The following is a 22259-nucleotide window of genomic DNA, read 5'->3' as shown; positions in this document are numbered from 1 at the left end:
TGCTTTTTTGATTGTTTCATCATAGATCGTGGTGGGTTAGAAAGGTATTATTTGTGATGCATTTCATGCTAAATAAGAAAAAGTAGCATTTTAATGGTTTTATAGGTTTTGTTTGATATCTTGATTTATTCCAAAAATAAAAGAAATACCTACATGCTAGGATTGATTTTTTTGGGTATATACATTTTTTGAAAGGGTCCCCATTTACCAAAGTAATATTTTACTACTAACATTAATAAATGGGGGGCTTTTGACAAGCACAACAAAACAATGACCATGTGGAATTATTGGAGAAAATCATACGAGAAAAAAGGAAAATTGAGAAGCTTGAAGGTAATTGCAACATGATATACCAATTGGTTCTTGGCCTTGCTTGGATCTCTTAGTTTGAGGTGACCAATCCAATGATTTTAACTAGGTTTACTCCAAAATTGGCAAAAGAAGGAGAAACCATAGTCTAGCAAGCCTTTAGAGCTCTAGTGAAGATGGAAATTGTAGATGTAGAGCCCAAGAAAACAACAACAAATAGGTATGAAGCTCATAGTGGACATGATCCTTTTTTATTTCAGATTATGTTATGTTTTACAAAATAATCTTGTTCTTAGTCTAGTAGCTTAGGATATATATACTTGTGGGAAATTTTTGTGTAATTTATGGACAAGACAAAATATCTTTCCCTTCTTTATTGAAGACTAGATCAAAAGCCATAACAAGAACATGCATGATTTCTCCATCATCTAGTGAGTTGTTATCACTTCCTTACCTCTTATTGAATATGGTTTGGCCTAGAAGATTTGGGACGACTCTCGACTTCTTCTTGGAGTAGACCCATGGGTTTGTTTGGCCAATTCAATGTCTTTGAATTGTCAATCATAAATTGTCAACCAGGGTACGTAGACTGATGAAGTACAGGTGCACAATATGTGCCTAGAAGTTATTCATTAGGTCGTTATGTATTTTTTAGAATCTAAACTTAATATGGATATGGAGGTGGTGTTTGTCAATTGTATTAGTGTCACAATTCTTAAAGATGCTGGTTAAGTTTCCTAGGAGTTAATTTCTATTTTATTAGTTTGTAGATGATATGAGAGTGATCCTACTTGTATCAGATTGTTTTGGTATTTTTGATCCTGGATCTTTATGATGTAACTTCTAATTCTCTAAGTGAAAAACGAAACTTATTCTATTAGCTATGAAGAAATATTGTCTGAACTCAATTGTTTAAGAGAGAACTCTCACTCTTTTACTTATTCAATTTTTGCTTAAACAAAATAACCCAAGCAACATCTATATTATGAATTAAACACACTTCAATTATGCTAGATAATAAACAAATGAAATGACCATGTTGTACCAGGTATAAAGAAAATTAAATAACATACTAAACTAGGTATAAAGAAAATGAAAGTACTTATGCAAATAACAACTCGGTGGCGAAATCATTATGCTACATTTTCACACAAAACAAAGCATTTGAAGAATGAAAGGAAATCATATTACAATTGATTAAAACCAGTCATTGTTTGTAGGGTCCCTCCACATAGTAGTTCATAGCTTCCAACCAACACAACGCATACACACAAAACCTTTCTACTCAAATGGAATTCACAAAATGTTCAAAATTACATCATTCGGCACACACCCAAATCACAGTGCGGCCATAAGTTTTATAGCAGGTCTCTTGGCATAACTGCATGAATAATTCAAGCCTAATATCTCTATCCTATCTAAACTTATATTGTTAAACCTTGATTTTGCTATTCTGAAAGAAAAACGATAAGGTTTCAATCAATCTTGGGTTTTGTTCTGCATTAATCCGGTGGTTGACTTGGAGTTTGACCGTGATCTCCTATGCTTATCTTAGAAAACAGTTTCGAGGGGATAGGAAGGGATCCACGAGGGAGCCATCCTCTATCCATCCGCACCCTTTGCTACTGACCTGGAACTCCAGAACCTTGCAAACAATGGAGAAAGCTATAGAAACCTGGATTAGCTGCAGAAACAGACTGATTCGGTAGCCAATTTCAACCTTTAACAAAACAATAGGGTATAAAGTTAAATATGAACAAGAAGACATATTATTGTATACCTTCATCAAAACCTGGTGGATATGGCTTTATTTAGGTGGTAAATATATAGGAAAAGAGAGGATCATTAGCCAAGAAGGATGTCTGATCTGAATTGGATCCATGAAAAATTATCAAAGTGCCATGACTGTATCAAAATAGGACAGACTTCAAATTATAAACATAGAGCGATCAGGAAGACCTCTGGACAGTGGTAGTTTGTAGCTAGCAAGGAACAACGAGGACCTCGGTCAAAGCGCGCTGATCGAGGCCCATGGGGATCGCATAGGAGGAAAAACTGGAACTTGGGAAGCCCGGATCAGGAAAAGGAGGCCGTTTATAATCGCGCATCGCTGGGAAAAACCCCTCGAGAAGGAAATGCCCCGAGCGCTCGGTCGCATGGAAGCCGGGAAAACCGTGGGGAAAGCACTAAGGCGAAAGGCGGGTCCCATGCTCCAAAACCAGCAGTATATCGGGGGCATCCTTAGGCGGTAAACGAATTTGGAGAAAAACGAGCGATTCCATTCAGCGCTCGATGCGTGGCAGGCAGAGGAGAGAGAAAACCGTCACTCATCGCATGCTAATGATCGAGCAAGTCAATTGCGCAAAATGAGCGAATATCGTAGGATCTGGGGGCTCTAGATTTGACGGTGGAGATCGTGCCCGATGGAGAAATTGGATTTGACAGGGGATTAAGCCACGACATAAAGAAATTCTAAAGTCCAATTTGACACTGAGATGGCGGATGAGTCATATCACAGTGTAACTAGAAAATCGAATTGATGAGGAAGAGCCGGCGCAGTTCGCGAAAGGACAAGTGGCCACTCGCTGTGAGTCGTTGGCGATGACGCAAAGACAGGGAAATCCAAGCGAGTAGCAGCAGGCGATCCGATGGGGGTGGAAGAGGAAGCGAGTAGTTAGGGATAGATTGGCTTTAAGCCATGAACAAACATAGAATAGAGGACACTGTTAGCACCTATATTTTCCTCAGGCTAAAGAGGAAAGCTTCTAGGTTCAACATCAAACCACGCTCAGCCTCGTAGCTAGCCCTACGAGGACAGGAGAGGGCTCTCTTCGGGTCAACTCAGTAAAAATACTCAATAGGGTCTGAGATGACTTAAAATGAGAACTAATTTTAGGCTTGTAAATATATATGAAAGTGTTGTGCTCTACAACAACCCCCCATTTCATATCATCTTTACTTATAAATATTAACGTATGAAATGGGTCCCTTTAGAATTTAATTTGGTATCAATGCTATTATAATCCAAAAAAGTCCAATAAATAAATAAATGCACTTTATAAAATTTTTTTGGGCAAACCCTTAAAAAGAAATCATGTAATGATTTGTCATTGCGATAAAGCGATCGCAAGATCGCATATCGCAATGACACATGAATTATAATTAAGCACCCCAAAGCTTTCCGCCGATGCGCATTCGACGCATTCGACGATCGACGATATTCCATGTACATGTTATAATGCCCCATGCCAATAGTCCCGACGCGATACGCATTCGGCGAATTCGGCGATCGGCGACACGCTACAACAGTTGTGATGTTCCCAAAGACTTGTCCCGATGCGATGCGCAATCGGGAATCGGGTATCGGCGACAATCTCACCCAAGTCTTATTGCACTCAAAGCTTTTCGCCGATGCGATATCGTATTCGGCGATCGGTGATATCCAATACAAACCATTAAAGCGCACTAATCATATCCCCGATTGCGATCCGATAAAGCGCGGTTTTCAACGAAGAGCCGTTAAGTGATGGGATGGCAGAATTCATTCTTAATAAAAGCTTGATCGCTCACGCAATCTTTCATCTATGCTCAACCGCCAAAACGTCCATTACATGCTTAAGTGAATCGTTCACCCAAATAACGATATAATGGGCATTTAAGGAATGACAGATTGAAAACGGCTAATTAATAAGATCATGTCCTAAAATCTTTTTACAGATTGTATCCGCGCCCATTTTAAAAGCTAAATCCTTCAATTATGCATCTATTCATATGTGCTGTATCACTTAAGAGTTTTTCATCGCTATCTCTGTGTATTACGCCCAATTGCCTCTTTGTGCAGAATTCATTCATAGAAGCTAGGCCTGAGAAGATGGGAAAGAAGTCCAAGAAGTCTGCAAGTGCTTCCGCAACACCAATTGCAGGACAAGCGGCCGCAAACAAGAAGAAGGGCCTAATATCCGATACTACATGCACAGGGCTCACCAGAGTTACTTGGCAAGGCACTTATAACCTAATTGAAGCTGAGCAACCAGAAAAGACAGTGACAGAAGCTAGTGTGGACTTACTCAAGAAGTCTGATGCAACTCTCAAAGATTTGGCCGACTCTTTCCTTCACAGGATAGCGGCCAGAGAACAGATTCTTCCCTATACAGACGTTGTGCGATGGGCGATTGAAGAAATCCCCATCTTGGACAGAACTTTTAATACCAGAGATGGGAGGATTTTCGGATCATTCAAGCCAGATGACCTAAGGCAAATGTATCATTTGCCCGAGCCAGAGAAAATATATAACAAGGCCTTCCTAGAGAAATTTGCAAGTGAGAATGAGATCGAATCTGAACCTATCAAGGATTGGAGGCAAAATCCCAACAAGCACAAGCACGAATCCTCCGGTAAGTACTCGGTCGATTCTTTGGCTTCTCCTTATTGTTATGCGGGGATTATGATGTGTAGGCTGTGGGGATTGCATGATTCTGCCAATTTTACCATTGAAATGGTTCCTTTAATGGAGGCAACAGTAAACAATTGGATTATGGATTGGGCTACTATTCTTTCGGATAAATTAGCAGTAGCTGTTCGTGATTTTAGATCTCAGACTGTTGTTTCAGAAAGGAAAATGCCCCCGTTCTACTATAGTGCATATATCTTAGACACCCTTTGTTTCAATTCCGAATTTCCTATTCTCGGGTGGAGGTGGACTGCACAGGACCCTTCACCCATTCATATATATCATCAAAAATTGTGGAAGTCTTCTTATAAACACCACCTGTATCAAATCTATAATGGTTTTATGGTGCCCATTTATTATTCCATTTTTGATAAACCCATTTCAAAAATTTCCTATCAAGCTTCCTTTGATTTACCAGCGGTAGCAAGTTGGTTTGGAGAAGAAAATTTCACCTATATCAGAGTTTTCGGCAGTGAAGCCAACCCACATGTTCTTCCTCTATATGTTCCAGATAAGCTGCTAGCAAGGGAAATTGCATATCAAATCATGGCTGAGAGTACTACACAAACTCTCAAAAGAGAAAAGAAGAAGGGATGGCCATCTTTTCCCTTTAGATGTGGTGTTTATACTCTGCATGATCTTAAACATGCAGAAAAGGAAGCCACGAAGCTTCAGTCTTTAACTCTGGCCACGATCCCAAACATACCATACGACCCAAAAAAGACTGCTTACAATGCATTAGAACAGGCCAAATTAACAAGGTTTGAGCATTAGAAAGATATGTTTGATGACCTGTTCGTTGCCTCCGAATCAATAGGTCATGCTAAAGAACTCGCTAGGATGCGATATAATGATGAGGGATTAACTGAGTTCAATAAACTCGGAGAACAGAGGTTGCAAACTTTGCCTCTGGATTTACTGGCAACAACCCCAGCGACATCATCAAGCGGACCTGTTCAGGAACAGTTCAAGGAACAGGAGGAGAGACAGAGAAAAGAACAGGCAGAAAGACAGAGAAAAGAACAAGCCGAGAAACAGCAGAGAACACAAATGGAACAAGAAGAGAGAAAGAAGAAAGAACTAGAGGAATGTCAGAAAAGGGAGCAAGAAGAACAGCAGAAGAGAGAACAAGAAGAATAGCAGAGGAAAGAGTAGGAGAAAGAGCAGCAGAAGCAAACCACCGATGTCAATGTAGACACTACCATAGACCCCAAATTATTTCAAGAATGGCAGCAATTTCATTCCATCATCAGTGGATTGGAATGTTCAAAAGATGGGGACACTTCTAAGACAAATGATACACAGGATGTCACCTCTCCTCAGGTTCTAAGTGGAACCAGCGGCCCACCAAGTTCTAAGGAAGTTGAAGTTATTCCAAAAGACCCCTCTGACCAGATTATTCTACAGATAGAAGATATTCCGCCATTGGATGTTTTCTACAGCCCAAGACACAGGGCAGTTGTAAAGCGATCAAGGAAGAGATGAAGGATTGATCAACCTTCTATCTTCCCAGAACAAACGGTCACGGGTAATGTAGTATGGAAGGAGGAATTGGATCCCTCCGATGACTTAACAAAGCTATCACAGTATGCGGGTGCTTATTCGGCGGCAACAATTGACAAAGCATCGGAGGTGAGCCTTCTATTGAAGAATAAGGACCAAGAAATCTTTGCGTTACAGGCAGAATTGGTTGAAACGAAGCAAAGGGCAGCACAAGTAGAAGAACAGTTGCTGGCGCAACAGCAAGAGAACAATCAGTTGACTTAGCAATTGCAAGCGGAAAGGCAAAGAATTGATCAGGGTGCGATCCAGAAACAAAAAGAATTGTCGGAGGCGTTGGAAAATTTGAGAATAGCGAATGAGCAAATGATAAAGACCAAAGATGAGCAAATTGCTCAAATGTCATCGCAGCTGGAAAAGGTGAAGGGCGCATCGCAGGTAAAAGAGTTTAAATCAGAGGCATTATTGATAAACAATGCGTTGATATCTCAGGTCAGACTCTTATGTCAACAGATCGCTCAAGCTGAGCCACTATGTGAGCTAACTACAACAATAAATCAGCGGGTAGAAAAGGCCAGGATTGAACTAGATCAAGCGGACGAGGCCATTACTGCATATCTTGACTGGCAAGATACTGATTTAGGAAAAGCAACAAAATTGCCCAGGATCATAGAAACACATAAAGATATACTTTTCACAAAATGGCACACTCAAGTGATGAAAGCAGAAAGGGCAGCTTCAAGATGTAAATCAACCGCCAGCAATCTAGTGGATCTAGTCAATAACACTCTTTACCTGGCCAATATGATTTCTCAATGTACACCGGGAAAGATGACAACTACAAATACATTAGAGCAAACATGCTACCCTGAATTAGAGGAAAAAGGAAGATTAATCGCTGGAGTTAAAAGCTTAACCTTAGATGCATATTGGCTCTTTTTAATCAAGCCACATACACAGAGATCTGCCCTAAAGTGCCTTACAGACGCAATCGTGTGTATAATTCCCGATATCCAAGATGCCACCTACGCTACACAACTTAGTTCGCGCCTCAACAAACCCCCGGAAATTGAACCAATGCTTGCAATAAATAAGCTCAGATTCAAAGGAAAGCAGCTGACTTAATGAGTCACCCTCCCGCTTGCCAGATCGCCATCCAAAACAGGATCAAGAGTTATTGATACCAGCTTAGTAGGATTTCTGTTTAGTAGATATTTAAATTAGATTAGTATTTATAGACCCTTTCATTGTTTTGGAAAGGGTCGTAAAATTTTGTAACAGACTTAATAGGCTGAAGTTTGCACTACTGTGCTTCAGTCGCTATTCTTTTATAAAATTGGACCAGTTGTTCTGAATTTGACATCAAATTTTTTAATGCAATTGCACACTATTGCCTTTGTTGAGGACGATTTCTGTGTTGGAGGAAGAACTGCTAATAGCGATTGATATTTGGGAATGTCCCGCAGCTCATATGGTACTTTTATCTACGTCTGAAGTCATTCCTTTTATATGAATTGTTATGTTATATATTCTTGCTATTGTTGAATACATGTATGCGCTGTAATAGCAAATCTCTATCTCGGTCCACTATTGGATGTTTTGCGATTTGCCTTTTCCTTTAAATCATGCATGTAACAATGATATAAATGATAAAGTGTAGTAATTTCGCTGTTATCGCTTTGTGTAACTATTTATGCACAACAATCTTGAATAATTTAATATCTATGCTTAGAGACAGAGTCATCTATATGCCTGTCTAAAAGCTCAGATCATCAAATGCTACACTTTAGAGATCGATAAAAACCCGGGGTAGATTATTGTTATTATATTCCTGCCGATAGTTTTAGTTATTTTCTTATCACTAGCATAATCTATAAGTCGCTCATCCATCCCATTTTATCTATTTCTGCGAAACTGGTCCCATTATCCCCAGTCGGAGCCACTATTCCAAACGGAAAAGGAGCTGTACTAAGGTCCGGAGCGGGTGGTTTCCCCCTATGTTGTTGCAGCGATTTTCGAGGCATCAACATAATTGGTGCTAGAAGGAGGGCCTCAACTGTGAATGGCACATAAGTCCAAACCTATAAGCCATTCTAAGAGTAATTCTCCCTCCGAATCCCCTCGACCTTCCCATTTGCACACTGGTTCGCCAGTATCCAAACAAGGAGAAGGGGAATCAACTACCACTGCTCAAACCCATAATACCCCAGAACAATTAAGTCTTGAATCACCTGAAGTCCAGTCTTTAATCCATAAACTTCAGAGCTTCTCGATTTCACCACAGAAATCTGAGGTATCAGAAAGCAGTGCGACTTCGTAGTTCAATCTAACTCATCCTCTCACCAGACTTCAGAGCGAAAAACTCGGTATTGAACCCACTGAGTTCCCTTTACCCAAAAGGAAAAAGGCGAAGAAAATTACTGAAGGACCTGATAGTGAAGAGCTTTCATCCACATCCTCCATTGCATCTTCCCCTCTGCGAAGCCAACCATCCACTCCTCCATTACATATTGTCGTTCACCAGGGATTAGAAGCCTCAACATCCCAACCGGTTCACTCCTCATCATTAATCCCTTCCCATACATCTGGAATCCCAACAGTAGTGTCAACCACTGTCGCTATTATAATGGCAGACCCATGGACCAGGCCGGGTGCAGTCAACATGCCTGCACCATTGCATGATCTACCAGATGCTCCTGAAAAATGGCTGCCTAAATTTAACCCAGATGACGGGACCCAGGCTGAAGAACACATTAATAATTTTATGTTAGCAGTTAACTTAAAAGGAGTGACAGAGCAAGATGTTGTTGTAAGACTCTTCCCCTACACCTTACAAGGATCAGCAGGATCCTGGTATTTTTCCTTACCCTCTGGTTCAATTACCAGTTGGAACACATACCAAGAGCAGTTTCTTACCAAATATGGAGATGATAGGTCCTTAGCTACTTTAATAAACGACCTCTCCAATCTGAGAATAGAGCATAGGGAACCAATAAAGGAATTTAACGCCAGATTTAATAAACTCCTGAATAAAATCCCTACCGCTTCCAAACCAAGTGAACAAATTCGAAGCGAATGGTATATTACCGCCCTACCTGCCAACATAGCCATTTTTGTTGACAGGGCTGGGAAACCTACCTTAGCTGAAAACATGAGAGAAGCACTTGCTGTTGAGAAGCGCATCAACGCTCTAGAGAAGAAAGCTGCTTTGGAAGATAGAAAAGCTAAAAAAGTCTCATTTAAAGAGGATTCCAAGAAGAAGACCCCAAAGGACCCGTACGACATGGAAGGTTTACAAAAAGTCCTTAAAACATTGTCTAACAAAATGGTTGAAATAAAAAAGCAGATGGTCGAAACCTCAAACAAAAGACCATTTAGGACTTTTCAGAAAACTGAAACAAAGCCACCCAATGTTATATCTAACGCCGATTCAGAGCAAGAAGAAGAGGAATAGGAAACAACCTCACAAACCGAGGATGAGGAAGAAGTAGCTGAATGCCACGGAATGTGGGATTTTATACTCCCAAACTCTGATACCGAGAATGAAGAAGAAGCCTTTCCGGTTACTACAAGAAGTAAAAGTACTTCTGAACCTGCCCAGGCAACTTCAAAGAAAAGGAGCGCAGGTGCTACCACAACAAGGGAAAAAGTTCCCCCAAAGAAGTCGCCTGTAGTAGTTCCCCAAAACCAGCCTTCAACTTCTAATTCTCCTTCAACATCCAAGACATTAGTGGTATCCGATTCAATGGAATATAACATTGTTGATGACATGAAGAAAACTAAGGCAAACATAACTATGTTTGAGCTTAGTAAATTAAAGCATCAACAAAAATTACTTCTTAAAGAATTGAATGTTGTTCCCTCTACTCCCCTTCCCAGTGCAAGAGCTGCCAACGATTCAGGCCAACCTCCTTCAGGTATGGTTGAAGCTACCGATTCAGTTCTAATTGGAGATAGATCGAATTCTCATACTCCACCCTTCCTGCTGACCTATGAGATTTATAACAGAAACCTGCACAACTGTTTAATTGATTCAGGGGCATCATCTAATATAATGCCAGCTTCAGTTTGCTCTAAACTGAACATTGAACCCCAGAAGTCTGCTATTCATATTGTACAGTTGGACAGGACCAAAGTGCAGGTTGTGGGAGAAATTAATTCTGTAACCATCAGGTTGTCTGCCGATCCCAGGATTGTACAGAGGATTGATATCTTAATTGCTGACATACCTGAATTCTACGATTTAATTTTGAGCAGAGATTGGTCCGAAAAACTGCATGGGTACATTTCCACAGATTGGTCACATATGTGGCTTCCCTACAAGGGAAAGCCAAATCAAATAAGGATCGATCGAGAGAAGCATATGACCCACACAGTTGCTGAATTTGAGCAAGAAAACCAACCTGTAGCGTTCAACAACAACATTTTGGGGAACTATTCGTCAGAATCATTCTTTGGCAACTTTGTTGCCCAACCATCTCCTTTTTCAGTCAATCATTTTACATCTCAGATTGAAAATTTTTCACAAACTGATAAGTCCAGATGTTTTAATGATGCTGAGGAAAATGTAAATATTTTTGTTAATACTCCTTTATTTTGGTCTTTATATTTTGATGGCTCTACGTCCAGCGAGGGCTCAGGAGCAGGTTGCATTTTGGTTAGTCCACAAGGAGAAAAGACAATGCTGTCTTGTAGGTTAGAATTTGACTGCACTAACAACACAGCCGAATATGAAGCTTTAGTCTAGGGATTATATAAAGCAATCGGCCTTAAAGTGCAATATCTAAAAGTATTCGGCGATTCGGAAATCATTGTCAAACAGGTGAGGAATGCAATTCATTGTCTTTCAAGCCACCTCAAGCATTATCAATCGCTAGTACAAGATCTTACCTCACACTTTTCAGCATTTAACATTTCTTCCATTCCTAGGTCGCAAAACTCGGCAGCCGACCTACTAGCCAATGTAGCTTCTAAGCTTCTACCTTCTGAAGACTACAGCCTTGATAGATTTTCCGTAGAATTACCTTTTAGGCCTTCAATTCCCGACAATGTCACTAATTGGAGAGTATTCAACCACGATGAAGATATCTTGCAGTTTCTAACTTCCGAAAAGTCCTATGACAATCAAATTATTGAGGAAAATGACCATGATCTACAGATGAAAGAAACACCTCAAGAAAATTCAATTCCTAAACCAGTGGTAAAGCTCGAAGATCTTTATGATATCAAAGACAGGTTTAAACCTGTAATTAATGCAAAGCTTCAAAGTTCTACCCTTAGGTTCGAATTGATAAATCTAGGTATTGACCATGCTCCTCAAAACATCAATTTAGGATTAGGACTTTCCTTGGAAGAAAAGGAAGCATTTATTAAACTGTTAAGAAAAAACAAAAAGGTCTTTGCTTGGAAGTATGATGATTTGAAGACATATGATACATCTATTATCCAGCATACCATTCCTATGCTTCCTGATCAGAAACCGATTCAGCAAAAGTTAAGAAATACATCCAAATTTGGAGAGCCAGATAAAGTTGGAACTTAACAAACTCTTGAAAGCCAAGATTATTTTTCCGGTCCGACACTCAAACTGGGTCTCTAATATGGTGCCAGTCAGAAAGAAAAATGGCGACATTCGAATTTGTATTGATTTCAGGAACCTGAACAAAGCAAGCTTGAAAGATAACTTCCCATTACCTACTATGGAGCAAATCCTCCAATCAGTAGCAGGTTCTGAATTGATGTCCTTTCTTGATGGATTCTCAGGATATAACCAAGTTCTGGTTCATCCTGATGACCAACTTAAAACCACATTCAGAACAAAATGGGGAACATATGCATATCAGAAAATGCCTTTTGGACTCATAAATGCAGGAGCGACATTCCAGAGAGCTATGGATATAGCCTTTAGAGAGTTGATTAATCGAACAGTAGTCATCTATCTAGACGATATTATTGTATATTCTAAGAAGAGATATAATCATTTGCATGACTTAAATCAAATCTTTCAGCGATGCAAAAGATATGGTATTTCTCTGAACCCAAAAAAGTCTTTCTTTGCTCTTGATCAAGGAAAACTCTTAGGCTTTATTGTGTCCAAAGACGGCATTTATATCGATCCTGATCGAATCAAGGAAATTTCTGAAATCCCTTTCCCACACAATAAAAAGTCGATGCAGTCATTTTTAGGCCAGATTAATTTTGTTAAACGATTTGTTCCAGATTTTTCTCAAATTATATTACCACTTCAGACAATGATTAAGAAGAATTCAGTCTTCAAGTGGGGATCAGAAGAAAAGCAAGCTTTCGGTGTAATCAATCTATCAATAATCAATGCCCCAGCCTTGAATACTCCAAATTTTTCTAATCATTTTACATTGTATACCATTGCATCCGATGTGTCTTATGCTGCAGTTCTCACGCAGCCAAATGCTCACAATTTAGAAGCACCCATATCATTCTTCAGTTCAAATCTTCAGGGTGCCGAATTAAATTACTCTGATGTAGAAAAACAAGCCTTTGCTGTATTTAAAGCGGTCAAACATTATAGACCCTTTCTTTTAAAAACCCATACAAAAATAATAGTTCCTTTCCCGGCAGTTAGGCAACTATTAATCCAAAAATAGCTGGGTGAAAAAAGGGCAAATTGGGTCACAACGCTTCAAGAGTATGACCTAGAAATTAAGCCAGCAAAGATTGTTAGGGGCCAAGGTTTTTGCAGGATATTGGCAGTAGCATCCAACATTCCAGAATCAAGCGATACAGATCAAACTCAAGAAATTAATCAGATAAGTGTTACTGATTCTGGATCTCAATATGCAGATTTAATCTTTTATCTAAAGAATGGTTATGCGCCTCCGAATTTGTCTTACAAAAACAAAAGGGCCATTAGATTAAAAGCGAAGAATTTTACAATCATTGATGACGTGCTTTTTAGACAGAATTACGATTCTATCTTGTTAAGATGCCTTGAAAAACCTGAAGCCCAAAAGGTTTTGCAGGAGCTACATGACGGACCAGCAGGAGGACATTTCGGAGCTGACACAACAGCTCACAAAATTATTCATGCTGGTTACTATTGGCCGACTTTGTTTAAAGATGCTCACAAGTACGTAAGGAAATCTATAAATTGTCAAACTGCTAGTAGAAGACAACGCAAATCAGCTTTCCCCCTGCAACCAATCAACATTGAACAGCCATTTGAGCAATGGGGATTGGATATCATTGGGGAGATTACTCCAGCATCTTCCAAACAGCATAAGTATATCCTTACTGCTACCGATTACTTTACAAAGTGGGTTGAGGCAATCCCTTTAAAGACAACAAATTCTGAAGCAATCATTGAATTCATAGACCAATTCATCATTACCAGGTTTGGTGTCCCAAATGCTCTTGTTTTTGATAATGCATCTTACTTTTCAGGCAATGCTATGTTTGATTTCGCTATTAAAAGAGGATTTAAGTTAAAATATTCTGCTAATTATTATCCCCAAGGAAATGGTTTAGCAGAATCTACTAATAATAATCTGATTAAAATCATTAAGCGAACTATCGAACAAAATCAGAGGAATTGGCACAAATCCTTAGTGTTCGCATTATGGGCTGATAGGATAACATAGAAAGCTTCTATTGGAACTTCTCCATTTAATCTTGTCTATGGAAAAGAAGCAATCTTACCCACAAATCTTATTCTTCCTTCTTTATCCCTAGTGCAGTTCATTGAGGAAACTCCTTCCTCTTCTATTCAGTTTAGACATGACCAGATCCTAAAATTAGAAGAGGAAAGAGAAAAAGCCAAGGTCATCCATGCCAAACATCAGCAAGTCATCAAAGCAGCTTTTGATTCAGTCTCATCCGGTTCAAAACAATTCAAAGTCGGTGATTTAGTTCTGAAATGGGACAAAGCCCATGAAGACAAGGGTAAACACTCCAAGTTCCAAAAGTTGTGGCTTGGACCATTTCAGATCTGTGAGAAGATAGGCCATTCAACCTTTATATTGCAAGATTTATCAGGTTTGAGAGATTCTCTCCCTGTTAATGGCCTTGTCTTGAAGAAATTCTTTCACTGAGGAGGTAACCCCTTCTCCTTTCATTTCAGTAGGATTTTATAGTTTGTAGGATTTTAAGAAATAAGGTTGTGAGCTATCTCCCATTGACCTTTTGCTGTGTTTGAAAAATTGTCCCCATAGAATGAGAACGAACATTTGCTTTTAAAATGATAGAACTTTTAAACAAAAAGGATAATTTCTAGGAAATTAGATATCTTTGTATTCTGAAATCACAATTCAAATTTTGTCAACTCCTCTCAAAGCATAGAAATATTGTAAACCATTTTCTGTTTTTTAAATTGGTCTCTAAAGGTTATTCATACTAAGATAGGAATCAATCCAATCTCAGCATCTTCAACTCTTACTCTGTCATCCATTACTCTTAAGAAGAAGATTGTTCACCCCATTCACTAAAGTTTATGATTATTCAGAGTGTAATTCTAAAATATAAGATATTTAAGATAAGGGGTCTTATTACAAGCCTGCTTACCACATTCATAGAGAAATAGTTTATCTGACATTACCAATACTGCAAACCAAAACAGGGTAATGGCTTGAAATTACAAGACAAGGGGTCTCATCACGAGCCAGCTTGTTCAGCTAAACTACTATCAGTGAGTGGCATTGTCAACAGCTGGCCACCAAACCAGGACAATGGCTTTTTATCTTATCAATGACAAAGAAGAAAAAGGAAATGAAATACAAAATATGAAAAATATTTTGAATTCATTCTGTTAATCACACTCTTAATTGGATGGGACAATGGACAACCACATGGTTAAAAGGTATCCCTGTCGAAACTATAGATGTTTGCTGGCAGCAGAGGCTCTACCTATGACGGATGAGTTTACTATAAAAGGCTGATTTGGAAAGGTATTCTATTTTATCATTACAAACCAATAAAGACCTATTTCAAATCTTAGAATGTTTTTATTTTCTTAGAAAAGAGGAAGTCAACAAAATAGTTTCATTTTTCTCAGAATATATTGAAATCTAGTTATATTAGAAATTTCCCCATTGATTGAAACTCTATTTTCTGAAAAAGCTTAAATGTTTCTATTTTTTGAAAGAGATAACTGGTTCTTCCAGCGAATCGCCAATTGTTGTGCTCTACAACAACCCCCCATTTCATATCATCTTTACTTATAAATATTAACGTATGAAATGGGTCCCTTTAGAATTTAATTTGGTATCAATGCTATTATAATCCAAAAAAGTCCAATAAATAAATAAATGCACTTTATAAAACTTTTTGGGCAAACCCTTAAAAAGAAATCATGTAATGATTTGTCATTGCGATAAAGCGATCGCAAGATCGCATATCACAATGACACATGAATTATAATTAAGCACACCAAAGCTTTCCGCCGATGCGCATTCGGCGCATTTGGCGATCGGCGATATTCCATGTACATGTTATAATGCCCCATGCCAATAGTCCCGATGCGATACGCATTCGGCGAATTCGGCGATCGGCGACACGCTACAACAGTTGTGATGTTCCCAAAGACTTGTCCCGATGCGATGCGCAATCGGGAATCGGGTATTGGCGACAATCTCACCCAAGTCTTATTGCGCTCAAAGCTTTTCGCCGATGCGATATCGCATTCGGCGATTGGTGATATCCAATACACACCATTAAAGCGCACTAATCATATCCCCGATTGCAATCCGATAAAGCGCGGTTTTCAACGAAGAGCCGTTAAGTGATGGGATGGCAGAATTCATTTGTAATAAAAGCTTGATCGCTCACACAATCTTTCATCTATGCTCAACCGCCAAAACGTCCATTACATGCTTAAGTGAATCGTTCACCCAAATAACGATATAATGGGCATTTAAGGAATGACAGATTGAAAACGGCTAATTAATAAGATCATATCCTAAAATCTTTTTACGGATTGTATCCGCGCCCATTTTAAAAGCTAAATCCTTCAATTACGCATCTATTCATATGTGCTGTATCACTTAAGAGTTTTTCATCGCTATCTCTGTGTATTACGCCCAATTGCCTCTTTGTGCAGAATTCATTCATAGAAGCTAGGCCTGAGAAGATGGGAAAGAAGTCCAAGAAGTCTGCAAGTGCTTCTGCAACACCAATTGCAGGACAAGCGACCGCAAACAAGAAGAAGGGCCTAATATCCGATACTACATGCACAGGGCTCACCAGAGTTACTTGGCAAGGCACTTATAACCTAATTGAAGCTGAGCAACCAGAAAAGACAGTGACAGAAGCTAGTGTGGACTTACTCAAGAAGTCTGATGCAACTCTCAAAGATTTGGCTGACTCTTTCCTTCACAGGATAGCGGCCAGAGAACAGATTCTTCCCTATACAGACGTTGTGCGATGGGCGATTGAAGAAATCCCCATCTTGGACAAAAATTTTAATACCAGAGATGGGAGGATTTTCAGATCATTCAAGCCAGATGACCTAAGGCAAATGTATCATTTGCCCGAGCCAGAGAAAATATATAACAAGGCCTTCCTGGAGAAGTTTGCAAGCGAGAATGAGATCGAATCTGAACCTATCAAGGATTGAAGGCAAAATCCCAACAAGCACAAGCACGAATCCTCCGGTAAGTACTCGGTCGATTCTTTGGCTTCTCCTTATTGTTATGCGGGGATTATGATGTGTAGGCTGTGGGGATTGCATGATTCTGCCAATTTTACCATTGAAATGGTTCCTTTAATGGAGGCAGCAGTAAACAGTTGGATTATGGATTGGGCTACTATTCTTTCGGATAAATTAGCAGTAGTTGTTCGTGATTTTAGATCTCAGACTGTTGTTTCAGAAAGGAAAATGCCCCCGTTCTACTATAGTGCATATATCTTAGACACCCTTTGTTTCAATTCCGAATTTCCTGTTCTCGGGTGGAGGTGGACTGCACAGGACCCTTCACCCATTCATATATATCATCAAAAATTGTGGAAGTCTTCTTATAAACACCACCTGTATCAAATCTGTAATGGTTTTATGGTGCCCATTTATTATTCCATTTTTGATAAACCCATTTCAAAAATTTCCTATCAAGCTTCCTTTGATTTACCAGCGGTAGCAAGTTGGTTTGGAGAAGAAAATTTCACCTATATCAGAGTTTTCGGCAGTGAAGCCGACCCACATGTTCTTCCTCTATATGTTCCAGATAAGCTGCTAGCAAGGGAAATTGCATATCAAATCATGGCTGAGAGTACTACACAAACTCTCAAAAGAGAAAAGAAGAAGGGATGGCCATCTTTTCCCTTCATATGTGGTGTTTATACTCTGCATGATCTTAAACATGCAGAAAAGGAAGCCACGAAGCTTCAGTCTTTAACTCTGGCCACGATCCCAAACAGACCATACGACCCAAAAAAGACTGCTTACAATGCATTAGAACAGGCCAAATTAACAAGGTTTGAGCATCAGAAAGATATGTTTGATGACCTGTTCGTTGCCTCCGAATCAATAGGTCATGCTAAAGAACTCGCTAGGATGCGATATAATGATGAGGGATTAACTGAGTTCAATAAACTCAGAGAACAGAGGTTGCAAACTCTGCCTCTGGATTTACTGGCAATAACCCCAGCGACATCATCAAGCGGACCTGTTCAGGAACAGTTCAAGGAACAGGAGGAGAGACAGAGAAAAGAACAAGCAGAAAGACAGAGAAAAGAACAAGCCGAGAAACAACAGAGAACACAAATGGAACAAGAAGAGAGAAAGAAGAAAGAACTAGAGGAAAGGCAGAAAAGGGAGCAAGAAGAACAACAGAAGAGAGAACAAGAAGAACAGCAGAGGAAAGAGCAGGAGAAAGAGCAGCAGAAGCAAACCACCGATGTCAATGTAGACACTACCATAGACCCCAAATTATTTCAAGAATGGCAGCAATTTCATTCCATCATCAGTGGATTGGAATGTTCAAAAGATGGGGACACTTCTAAGACAAATGATACACAGGATGTTACCTCTCCTCAGGTTCTAAGTGGAACCAGCGGCCCACCAAGTTCTAAGGAAGTTGAAGTTATTCCAAAAGACCCCTCTGACCAGATTATTCTACAGATAGAAGATATTCCGCCATTGGATGTTTTCTACAGCCCAAGACACAGGGCAGTTGTAAAGCGATCAAGGAAGAGACGAAGGATTGATCAACCTTCTATCTTCCCAGAACAAACGGTCACGGGTAATGTAGTATGGAAGGAGGAATTGGATCCCTCCGATGACTTAACAAAGCTATCACAGTATGCGGGCGCTTATTCGGCGGCAACAATTGACAAAGCATCGGAGGTGAGCCTTCTATTGAAGAATAAGGACCAAGAAATCTTTGCGTTACAGGCAGAATTGGTTGAAACGAAGCAAAGGGCAGCACAAGCAGAAGAACAGTTGCTGGCGCAATAGCAAGAGAACAATCAGTTGACTCAGCAATTGCAAGTGGAAAGGCAAAGAATTGATCAGGGTGCGATCCAGAAACAAAAAGAATTGTCGGAGGTGTTGGAAAATTTGAGAATAGCGAATGAGCAAATGATAAAGACCAAAGATGAGCAAATTGCTCAAATGTCATCGCAGCTGGAAAAGATGAAGGGCGCATCGCAGGTAAAAGAGTTTAAATCAGAGGCATTATTGATAAACAATGCGTTGATATCTCAGGTCAGACTCTTATGTCAACAGATCGCTCAAGCTGAGCCACTATGTGAGCTAATTATAGCAATAAATCAGCGGGTAGAAAAGGCCAGGATTGAACTAGATCAAGCGGACGAGGCCATTACTGCATATCTTGACTGGCAAGATACTGATTTAGGAAAAGTAGCAAAATTGCCCAGGATCATAGAAACACATAAAGATATACTTTTCACAGAATGGCACACTCAAGTGATGAAAGCAGAAAGGGCGGCTTCAAGATGTAAATCAACCGCCAACAATCTAGTGGATCTAGTCAATAACAGTCTTTACCTGGCCAATATGATTTCTCAATGTACACCGGGAAAGATGACAACTACAAATACATTAGAGCAAACATGCTACCCTGAATTAGAGGAAAAAGGAAGATTAATCGCTGGAGTTAAAAGCTTAACCTTAGATGCATATTGGCTCTTTTTAATCAAGCCACATACACAGAGATCTGCCCTAAAGTGCCTTACAGACGCAATCGGGTGTATAATTCCCGATATCCAAGATGCCACCTACGCTGCACAACTCAGTTCGCGCCTCAACAAACCCCCGGAAGTTGAACCAATGCTTGCAATAAATCAGCTCAGATTCAAAGGAAAGCAGCCGACTTAATGAGTCACCCTCCCGCTTGCCAGATCGCCAGCCAAAACAGGATCAAGAGTTATTGATACCAACTTAGTAGGATTTCTGTTTAGTAGATATTTAAATTAGATTAGTATTTATAGACCCTTTCATTGTTTTGGAAAGGGTCGTAAAATTTTGTAACAGACTTAATAGGCTGAAGTTTGCACTACTGTGCTTCAGTCGCTATTCTTTTATAAAATTGGACCAGTTGTTCTGAATTTGACATCAAATTTTTTAATGCAATTGCGCACTATTGCCTTTGTTGAGGACGATTTCTGTGTTGGAGGAAGAACTGCTAATAGCGATTGATATTTGGGAATGTCCCGCAGCTCATATGGTACTTTTATCTACGTCTGAAGTCATTCCTTTTATATGAATTGTTATGTTATATATTCTTGCTATTGTTGAATACATGTATGCGCTGTAACAGCAAATCTCTATCTCGGTCCACTATTGGATGTTTTGCGATTTTCCTTTTCCTTTAAATCATGCATGTAACAATGATATAAATGATAAAGTGTAGTAATTTCGCTGTTATCGCTTTGTGTAACTATTTATGCACAACAATCTTGAATAATTTAATATCTATGCTTAGAGACAGAGTCATCTATATGCCTGTCTAAAAGCTCAGATCATCAAACGCTACACTTTAGAGATCGATAAAAACCCGGGGTAGATTATTGTTATTATATTCCTGCCGATAGTTTTAGTTATTTGCTTATCACTAGCATAATCTATAAGTCGCTCATCCATCCCATTTTATCTATTTCTGGGAAACTGGTCCCATTATCCCCAGTCGGAGCCACTATTCCAAACGGAAAAGGAGTTGTACTAAGGTCCGGACCGGGTGGTTTCCCCCTATGTTGTTGCAGCGATTTTCGAGGCATCAACAGAAAGAGAGGTAATTGATTGAATGACTGAATTTTATAGGCTGTATGTGACCAAAGGACAGCAGTAGCTGAGAAATTAAATCAAAGATACAGATTATTTCGTGAGGCAAGATAGGCATGAGGTTTCGCAATAAAACTAAAATGATATGGAGTGGAAAGACTGTTGAGAAGCTGAAAAGGGCATATATAATGAATCCTTTTCAGATAGAAGAAGACACACAGAGGATGAATGTTTTTCCCAGGCAGAGCAATAAACTGAATTCTACCTTTCTTACTTAAAAACATTCAGCTGGAAACGATTATGAATGAACTGAAAACATAACAATTTACTCATGAAACAGTAAGAAGAACATATGCTAAACTCACATCACATGGATCTCAGGAATCAGAGCTGCATCATTTCATTAAAATCTCTGCCAAAACTGTACAATGAAAGCGTTGGGTTTGTCCTCCACACTGCTCCCAGAAATTCCAACCCTTTACAAATGCTTTACAATACAATAAATAAGCTCCACTATGAGAAAACAAATCGATCCAAATGGGGAGCTGTTACAACTGAAATTATAAAAATAGAGAAAGAGTCATCCATCCGTTCTAAAGACAGAACAACGTTACATTTTTTTAGCTGAAAATATCTGATGGCCAATAAAAAGGTGTAGCATGGATCCCATTAAATCGTGGCTAAAGACAAAAAGGCAATCCGTTTCCTATCTTTCTGCATCTGTAGATATCTCCGTTTTATATTTAGTTTTTTTTTATCTTTGACTTTCCACTTTACATTTACCTTTTGAATCTGGGTCGATCTTTCACTGCTAACCTATTCTTATTCTTGCTCCTATCCCTTGACTCTATTTTCTTTGGCATTTCATCCCCTGAAATTTCAGGTGCACCGGTGACATCTGCTTGGGTTGCAGTCTTTTTGCTTCACGGGCTTCCAACAATTTGAATTCTCTTTCCATCATATGGATGCGTTCCACTTCAGTCATCTTAGCAATTTGATGCTGATATTCGGAAGGTGGTTCAAGAAGCAAGTAATTTTTTTTGAACAAATACAACAGGAACACCTGGAACCTGCCAGAACTTTTAGCGGAGACCACCATCCTGAGTTGCAACGAAGAAGTGCTCTGGATTATCTGCACCAACCATAGCCTCAAGGCACTCTGCAGCACTTTTAAGTGACTCATGATTGCACCTTGCTGTCGTGAGTCTACGAATTGCCAACACGGTTCCAGAAAATGACTCTCCCAGCATTTTCAGCTCCTCAATGACACATCTTGTGACAAAAACCTTGACATGTCCACCCAAAAGGCCAGAGAGAGCCTCATTGACTGTACCGAGACGAGATTCCAGCATATGGTGAATGAATGTGCCATCGCATAATGCTTTGTAGGGCTCCCTGAATGCAAAGCAGGCTTTGTAAAACCTCACAGTTCTCCGGTTTTGCTTCTGCTTCTTTACCCTCATCTTTCATCAAAAGCTACCATGCAAACTAGCTTTCAAACTCGTTATGATAAAGCTATATGTCCTCTTCAAAAAATCGAGACTGAATGGAAGCAAAAAAAAAATAATGCCTTCTCTGAAAAATCGCCCCTGAATCACGCCTATGTTTGCAAAAGGGATATACATGGGCGCCTCGAGATTATAGTGACTTAGCAATCAGAATCAACCTTGTGCCATAAAAGTACAGATCCGACTTCACCATATTATGTGTAGCGTTTGAAAATGGCCAAGATAAATGCCTCTGCTCCAGACCATCATGATCAAACTTCCCAGCATCAGAAAACGTTCCAAAATC

The 22259-nt window shown here is 39.5% G+C and overlaps 1 pseudogene; it reads right to left on the bottom strand.

The window, feature by feature from the left end:
• Positions 1-21244: 21244 nt before the first annotated feature.
• On the bottom strand, positions 21245-21972 carry LOC149211033 (uncharacterized; annotated as a pseudogene).
• Positions 21973-22259: the final 287 nt, after the last annotated feature.

Source organism: Pinus tabuliformis, chromosome 1_2 (assembly GCF_031772625.1).
Source record: "Pinus tabuliformis cultivar Carrire ecotype Pingquan chromosome 1_2, CPIR1, whole genome shotgun sequence".
Taxonomy (NCBI): Eukaryota; Viridiplantae; Streptophyta; class Pinopsida; order Pinales; family Pinaceae; genus Pinus; species Pinus tabuliformis.
The sequence above is the reverse complement of the archived record's forward strand: the minus strand, read 5'-3'. Positions and strand labels throughout refer to the sequence as shown.